Genomic DNA, 7600 nt, shown 5'->3' with positions numbered 1-7600 from the left:
ATGTGCTAAATCTGATACCACATATTCTTCCATCTACGGCAAGGGGTGATGATGTACTAAACAATGGTTATACCAAATCTGATACTACATATTCTGCCATCAACGGCAAGGGGTGATGATGTAATAAACAATGGTTATATCAAATTTGATACCACATATTCTGCCATCTACGGCAAGGGGTGATGATGTACTAAACAACGGATAGCCTAGACGATACACTAATGTCAAGGGTGGGCCTTACATTCGTCTCAACAAGGAGATGGATGGTGTGGATGATATGTACATGTTACGCGGTCTTAACAAATGGGGTACAAAGGTAGGATACATCTCTTGTGGTGAGTCAAGTGGGTATACAACAAGGTGAGTTCACAGAGTGAGCTAGCAGGGTGAATAATTGGGCTTTCTCAATCTCTTATCATGAATAAACTGGGCTTCCTTATGGGGCCCGATACATACACAAAGTGAGCTTCATGGAGTTCATACATCTAGGACTATATGTCCTTCTAAATGGATTGGGTAGCCCGCTCAACACCTAAGTGGGCCTTGGGTATGGTCACTAAACTTGGGTAAAACATGAATCTAGGTGGGCCACATTTCTATGAAAGGCCCAGTATAAACATAATGTGGACTCCAAGGTTTGGACAATCATATAGGGCATGGTGGGAAGCACCATTATCAATGGGGGCCCAACGGTTTGGGTTAGCCTAATGGGTATTACTAACATAAGTGGGGACCCAATGGTTTGGATTAGCCCAATAAGGTAAGGGTGGAAATGGGCTTAACAACAGGCCCTATGGAAGTTCACAATAGTGGACATTTAACCACTATTGTCCTAAGGTGCGATCCATTTGGGATTGAAGTCAGAATCACAACGGGGCCCTCGGCCCTCCAAATATCTAGAAAACGGACGGACCGCGTTGTATCACATACATTATGGTGGGCCTACATAAGGTGGTCGGTATAAATGAATGGATAGTGTGCATGCAACACACATATCATGGCAGGCCTTAGACCTCACAATAGGCCTCATATAATCACAATGGGCCTCATACAATCACAATGGGCCTCACACATCATAATGGGCCTCACACGATCATAATGGGCCTCATACATGGGCCTCGCGCATCACAATGAGACACATACATCCCAATGGGTCTTATGCATCACAATGGACCACATACATTGCAATGGGCCTCACACAAATAATGGACCTTGCACATACATTGGGCCTCACACACGGGCCTCATACATCACATGGGCCTCATCACATAGGCCTCATATATACAGCAAGTGGACCTACACATTAGCAAATGGGGCCTACATACAGCAGGTGGGCCTACACATTAGCAAGTGGGCCCTACATACAACAGGTGCCACAAATGGACGGTGAGGATAAATACATCATGGTGGGCCTACTGGCCCTGAATAGCCTAGATAAAATACATCACGGTGGGCCTACTGGACCTGGATGGCTTGGATAAAATATATCACGATGGGCCTGCTGGCCCTGGATGGCCTGGATAAAACACAGATGTCAGGTGGGTCCTACTGTCCCAGCTGGATGGTGCGGACGGTGTAGATAATACACATACATCTGGTGGGCTCCACCGTCCCATCTGGACGGTGGAGATACAACACATATATCAGGCAAGTCCCACTGTCCCATGCTGGACGGCGTGGATGAAACACATACGATAGGGCCCCACCATCCCATGCTGCTGGCCGGTGTGGCTAAAACACATACATCAGGGCCCACTGTCCCATGTGCTGGACGGTGTGGCTTATAACACATTCATCAAGGTGGGTCCACGTGGTGGCCCATCAGTGACCGATCAAGCTAATATTTGTATTTTCCTTTCATGCAGGCCTATCCGAAAACAGACAGGCAGTGTGCCACTGGACAGTCCGTCTAGCAAGGTGGGCCCTACTGCTGAATGGCACGGGCCTGCCAGGAACTGGACAGTGTGGATACAGCACATGTGCCAAGGTGGGGTCCACGGAAAGGTGGGCCACCCCACTTGAAATCCAGTTGGTATTGGTGTTTTCCTCTTCGTCCACGCCCACCTGAAAACGGGCAGCAAGGTGGGCCCATTGTGGACAGCGGTGTGGTCCACTAACTGGACAGCATGAATATAATTCATACCTTATCAAGGTGGGCCATCAACAGGGAACGAGAGATAGATAGATAGTGAGAAAGAGAGAGAGAGAGAGAGCGAGAGAGAGGACGTGTGTGTGAGGGAGGAGCTCCACCACGATGAGTTCCCCTCCAAGCATTATAACACATACATAAAATGGGTCCCACTACATGTGGGGCCAACAAATATGCAATCAAGGTGGGGATACCATCCACTACAAGATCAAGGGTCTAGATGACCACTGCAGGTTAGTTGCTAAATAAACATCATGGTGGGGTCCATAGAGAATGGCCCCATCATGAAATAAACATATGAATCATGGTGGGCCATTAGCCACACCTTGGGTCCCAAATAGGATCCATACCATTAATGAGTAGACCCCACTTGGCCCACATCAAAAGCACAATCTAGTCCTATAAACACCCACCTATGGTCTTCTTCTGTAGCTTCATGGAATCCTTGGCTCCGAAACTCTCCCTTTGATGGTGGATGATGAAGTTTGAAGGGTTGGATGGTGAGATTTGTGGTAGGAAAGTGGGTCTTGATATTGGGCTCTATTTTCTCTTTAGGATTTTCTCTCTTAGTTGCTTGGGATTTTGGGTAGACAAATGAGATGGGATAGAGTGAAATGAGAGAGGAGTGGTGTTGTGTAAGAGAGATGGGATGAGAGGAATGGGTGTGTAAGAGGAGTGACATGAGAGGTATGAGTTGTGTTGACTTTTGGATGAGAGAGGGATGGGTGTCATGCCTTGTTGGTAAGAGAGAGATGGGCTAGGTATGGGTTATAATGACTTGTACTTGATTGATTAGTGTGATAGGTTGGGTAGAGATTCTTTTATTGGGATTCGCAATGCAAGGTATTTTCTTGAGATATACGTGGGCCCACAACTCCTAGCCTGGGCATCGCATTGGTGCACAAGACATGCTGTTGGAACCACGATGACGGTGCGGTCGCAAGGGTATAAGTTTTGAGTTGAGTCAACTCAGATCTTTGGGATGAGACTTAAAGTCGTGCGCATTCACCATCTACAGGTCATGGGTCACCAGAATTCGACGGAGAGGATCGCGGGAGTTAGACGGAAGGTACGGTACGAGGATACGGGCCTTACATAAGCTCTTGAGTTTGTGTGGGATTTTGAACTAATTCCTCTTGAGGTTTCCCTTGATTCAAAAATTGGTTAGGGATTCCTTGAGGAGTAGCAGTTTGTCCATTCCTCCAACTAAAATTTGGATGATTTCTCCAACTTGAATTGTATGTGTTTGAAGTGAGTCCTTTGAAAGGCCTTTGGTAGTTGTTTACGATATTCGATTGCTTATTCAGTATTTCTTCAAAAGTAGGTATTGTTGGACAATTCTAAGTTGTATGAACGTTGCAAGCACAAATACCGCAAACAACTTCTTCAGCCTTATCCCTCTTAAGTTTCATGGCCTCAAGTTTCCTTGCAGGACTGACCACTTTAGCATTTAAATCATCTTCCTCTTTCAAAAGATATATCCCGCCCTTCTCCTTTAATTGAGTAGGTTTATAAGTGGTGGTAGGTCTTTGGAAGATGTCCCATGATTGTGCAGTTTCAGCAAGTTTGTGAAAGTAATCCCACACATCATCGACATCTTTATTCATGAATTCCCCATTGCACATGGTCTCGACGAATTAGCGCATGGAAGAAGTCAGTCCTTCATGGAAGAAACTGGTTTTGCGCCACATTTTAAAACCATTTTGTGGGCATGAACTAACAAGATCCTTGAACTGCTCCCAACATTGAAAGAATGTTTAATCTTCCTTTTGGGCAAAGTTCATGATCGATTTTCTGATGGTGTTCGTCTTATGGTATGGGAAAAATTTCTTTATGAACTCCCTTGTCATGTCGTTCCATCTGCAAATAGATCGTGGATGTAGTGAATGCAACCACTTCTTTGCCTTTCTTTTAAGGAGAAAGGAAAGAGTTTCAGTTTGATCGCGTCCTCAGACACATTAGGAAAATATACAGTGGTTATAATCTCGTCAAACTCTTTCATGTGTAGATACAAGTCCATGGAATTTTGGAAGGTGTTGGATCACTCCTGGCTTGATATCCATATTTCCTATATTTTCTGAAAAAATCATACATGAAGGTGTACTCACCCTACCAGTTGTAAATAGTCTCGTAAAGTACGAGGCGGGGGTGCATGATGCACCTCATTCTCATCCTGGGCTTCCTCAACTGGAGGTTGAGGTTGATTAGTAGCCATCACTTTTATTAACGTTGAGGATCTTTAGTGGTGTCTAATCTTGTGATGGATAGGCAACCCTTTGACCAATCCTATAGACGTTTAGTGTTGTCATGGACCCACTTGGGCATGAAACCCTCTCAGCCTTCAAGTTCAGATCTAACCTAAAATCTAAGAATTGAAAACTACAACAATTACAAAGTAAGAGAGAGAGAGAGAGAGAGAGAGAGAGTGAGAACGAAGTTACCAGATAGGAGATGCTAGGTTAGGTTCCTACAAAACAGAGAATAAAGTTAGTTTCTAAAAATAAATTTAGAAACATTCATAACCTAGAAACACAATAGAAACTTAATCCTAATCTTAACCTATTTTAAAAACTAATTAGATTTAGAAAAATGCAACCATAGTCCGCGGCAACGGCGCCAAAAGCTTGTTCACAACCCCAAGTGTAGGGTCGTGATGCAGTAATAATCTCAGTGAGACCGAGGTCGAATCCACAGGGACTAAACTTGTACATTTTCTAAAAGTTACTAGAACTACAACTAGATGAAGATCTAAAGCAGAAATTTGAATTTAAAGGAGTAATTATGAATAAGGTTTAAACTATCAATTGAAAGTGGGAACTAGGGTGCCAATGATCCACTTGCAATAATTGGGGTGCTACCTTACTTGATTCAAGAGATCCAGTTGGAATCAGAGTCCTATCTTATCTAGATGGAGAAAGAGATGGTTAAATCTCTAAACTTCTCATTGATCCAGTCTCAATGGAAGAGAATTATAGAGTTTGGAAGGGATATCATTCCCCAACCATGCCTAAGGGACAATGGTGAACAACAGGATTTACCAATTCCATAATCTCAAAGAGGAAAAGAAGATATTTAAAGCTATCGCAGACTTAATTGTAATTACAATCACAACAAACCATTGAAAATTGAAAATATTCCTTAAAATCAACTAGAATCAATGAAGTTCAAAATAAATATAATTCAAAGAAAAGTAAACATCCCAATCATGATACAAGCTTCACCTCTTAGCCCTAGCTTAGAGGTTTAGCTAACCATAATCATGATTGAACTAAAGTCTCTTAAGAAAAGCATAAAAACTACTAAGGAAGAAGAAGAAAGACTCTTGGTGGTGGCTCTCCAGCCTTTGGCTCCACTCCTTAAACCCTAGAAGATACCTAAGAATGTCCTAGGGACTCCTATTTATAGTTGTGAAGCTCCACCTTACACACTGACTTGAAATTTTCGCAAACCGCCTCAAGATACACACTCCGCGTTGGATTCGCATTACGCATCGGTCAGACCAAAGTCGAGTCAGAGCCCAAACAGGATTCAGTTTTAGCAGTTACCCGATATTAGTCCTACCGTACTTGGGTTCGGTCAGACCAAATATGAGTTCGGTCGGACCGAAATAACCTTCGGTCGAACTAAATTAACTCTAAAATTTATTGTTGGTTGTTGGACTGTTTCGCACGATTTCGGTTGGATCGAACATGGGTTCGGTTAGATCAAACTGTCTACTTTTCTGCTGTGGATCTTGAAATCCTTCGAGTCCTTTCTTTAGTTTTTATACTTGGTTTCCTTGGACTTTGGCATGTGAACTCTTTATTCTTGGTTTTGTAAGATCCATCCTATGCCTTGGTGACTTTTGAGCATTAAATCCATGCTTTTAGCATTCCTTTCAATCCAAGCTTTCAGATTCACCTTGCGACATAAACATGTATAAAAAAATACCTTTAAACAGTATCATGTTCATAAAACTAAGATATAAATAGAGGAAAATATTTAATATTTGACACTTAACATTGAGCATTTCTCGGCTCGAAGTTCAGCAACTAAAACCGTTCAGATTTTAGCATACTCGACCAGTTGAAGACCACCTTTAACTAGTCGAGCAGGGCCTTCGACCAGTCAAGCAGGGCCCTGGACTAGTCTAAGATCTATAAATCTTATCCTGCTCAAATCTGACAATCTGTTGGAATAGAATCCGATGCTTGAGCCAGTCGAAGACTGTCTTAGACGAGTCGAAGCAACAACTTCTTTGCCTATAAATTGAGGTTCTTTCTTAATCTGAAAATGTAATTCAAGTTTATCAAAATCTTTCTGCAAGAGAGAGAGAGAGAGAGAGAGAGAGAGAGAGAGAGAGAGAGGCGTTAGTTATTGTCAAGCTGTTGAACGGTATTTATAAATCATTTAATAGCTTCTTTTGTTTAATTCCTTAATCTCTAATTCTATCATTCTGATTCTGAAAAGAGAGAGAATACTCTTTTTTTTCAGATTTAAAGAAATTAATACAAGTAGCCATTGGTTTAAATTTAATTAAAATCAATAGAACCTTAGACTTTTTTTATTAGACTGAACATTAAACATTCGATATTTAAGAAAAGTGGTTCTTCGGCTACAACTTCTTCTACGGTGAAGATAAGTATACATTTACATTTTGTATTTGGTTTTTCTAAGATAGCCAGAAAATATCAGTGTTGGTTTTTCTGAGATAAGCTAGAAAATCTCAGTGAAGGGTTTTTTTGTTTGTGATAGCTTGGTAAAATCACAACTGTATCAGGTTTTAAGGTGATCTTGTGAAAACCTTATTTGTAGTGAAAGCCAAGATAATGTGGTTAGTAATTTTAGGAGTGGGGTAGGTGTGGCTGTTTGAAAATAGTTGTTAACACACCGAACTACTATAATTCTTGGTATTGTGGTAAATTCTTTTATTACTTTTGTGGTGAATGGTTGTAATTTTATTTTAGTACAAGTGGTGAATGTTTGTAATAGTTAGTTTTATTTACTCTTGCTTAGTTTGGAATTTTGATTCTTATCACATTTGTGAAATAAGGTTATCCTACCTAAACTTGTTTAGTTGAAGGTTGCCCTAAGAATCAATTTGAATCTGTAAGTGCTATGGTTTCTTGCTCCTTTGATTGTCAAATTTTGTGATGCCAAAACCACAATCTGTGTCTTGTGTAACACATTAATATGTTTGTTCAAGGCAATGCATCACAAGTATAAGGACAATGCTTCATGTCAAGAACAAAGATCTACTTCAAGAAATGCAAGATCAAGTACAATGTTCACTACTTTAAGCTTCAAAGTTTAATGTTTTAAAGCGACATCAAAAGTCAAGTCAATTGTTCATACTCAAGACTCAAGGTGAAGTACAACTCATGTACTACAAATTCAAGCTTTAAAAGATCTTAAGTTCAAGCTTCATTATGTGTTGAGATCTCAAGCTTCATGAACTTCAAAGATCATCTA

At 41.2% G+C, this 7600-nt stretch overlaps 1 non-coding gene across 1 annotated transcript; it reads left to right on the top strand.

Moving 5' to 3' along the window:
- Positions 1 to 3844: 3844 nt before the first annotated feature.
- Positions 3845 to 3951, top strand: LOC131254585 (small nucleolar RNA R71). Its single transcript, XR_009175705.1, has one exon. It is a non-coding gene; the product is annotated as a small nucleolar RNA R71 (small nucleolar RNA).
- Positions 3952 to 7600: the final 3649 nt, after the last annotated feature.

This window comes from Magnolia sinica, chromosome 8, assembly GCF_029962835.1.
Source record: "Magnolia sinica isolate HGM2019 chromosome 8, MsV1, whole genome shotgun sequence".
In the NCBI taxonomy this organism is placed as follows: Eukaryota; Viridiplantae; Streptophyta; class Magnoliopsida; order Magnoliales; family Magnoliaceae; genus Magnolia; species Magnolia sinica.
This window is presented reverse-complemented; position numbering and strand designations above follow the sequence as displayed.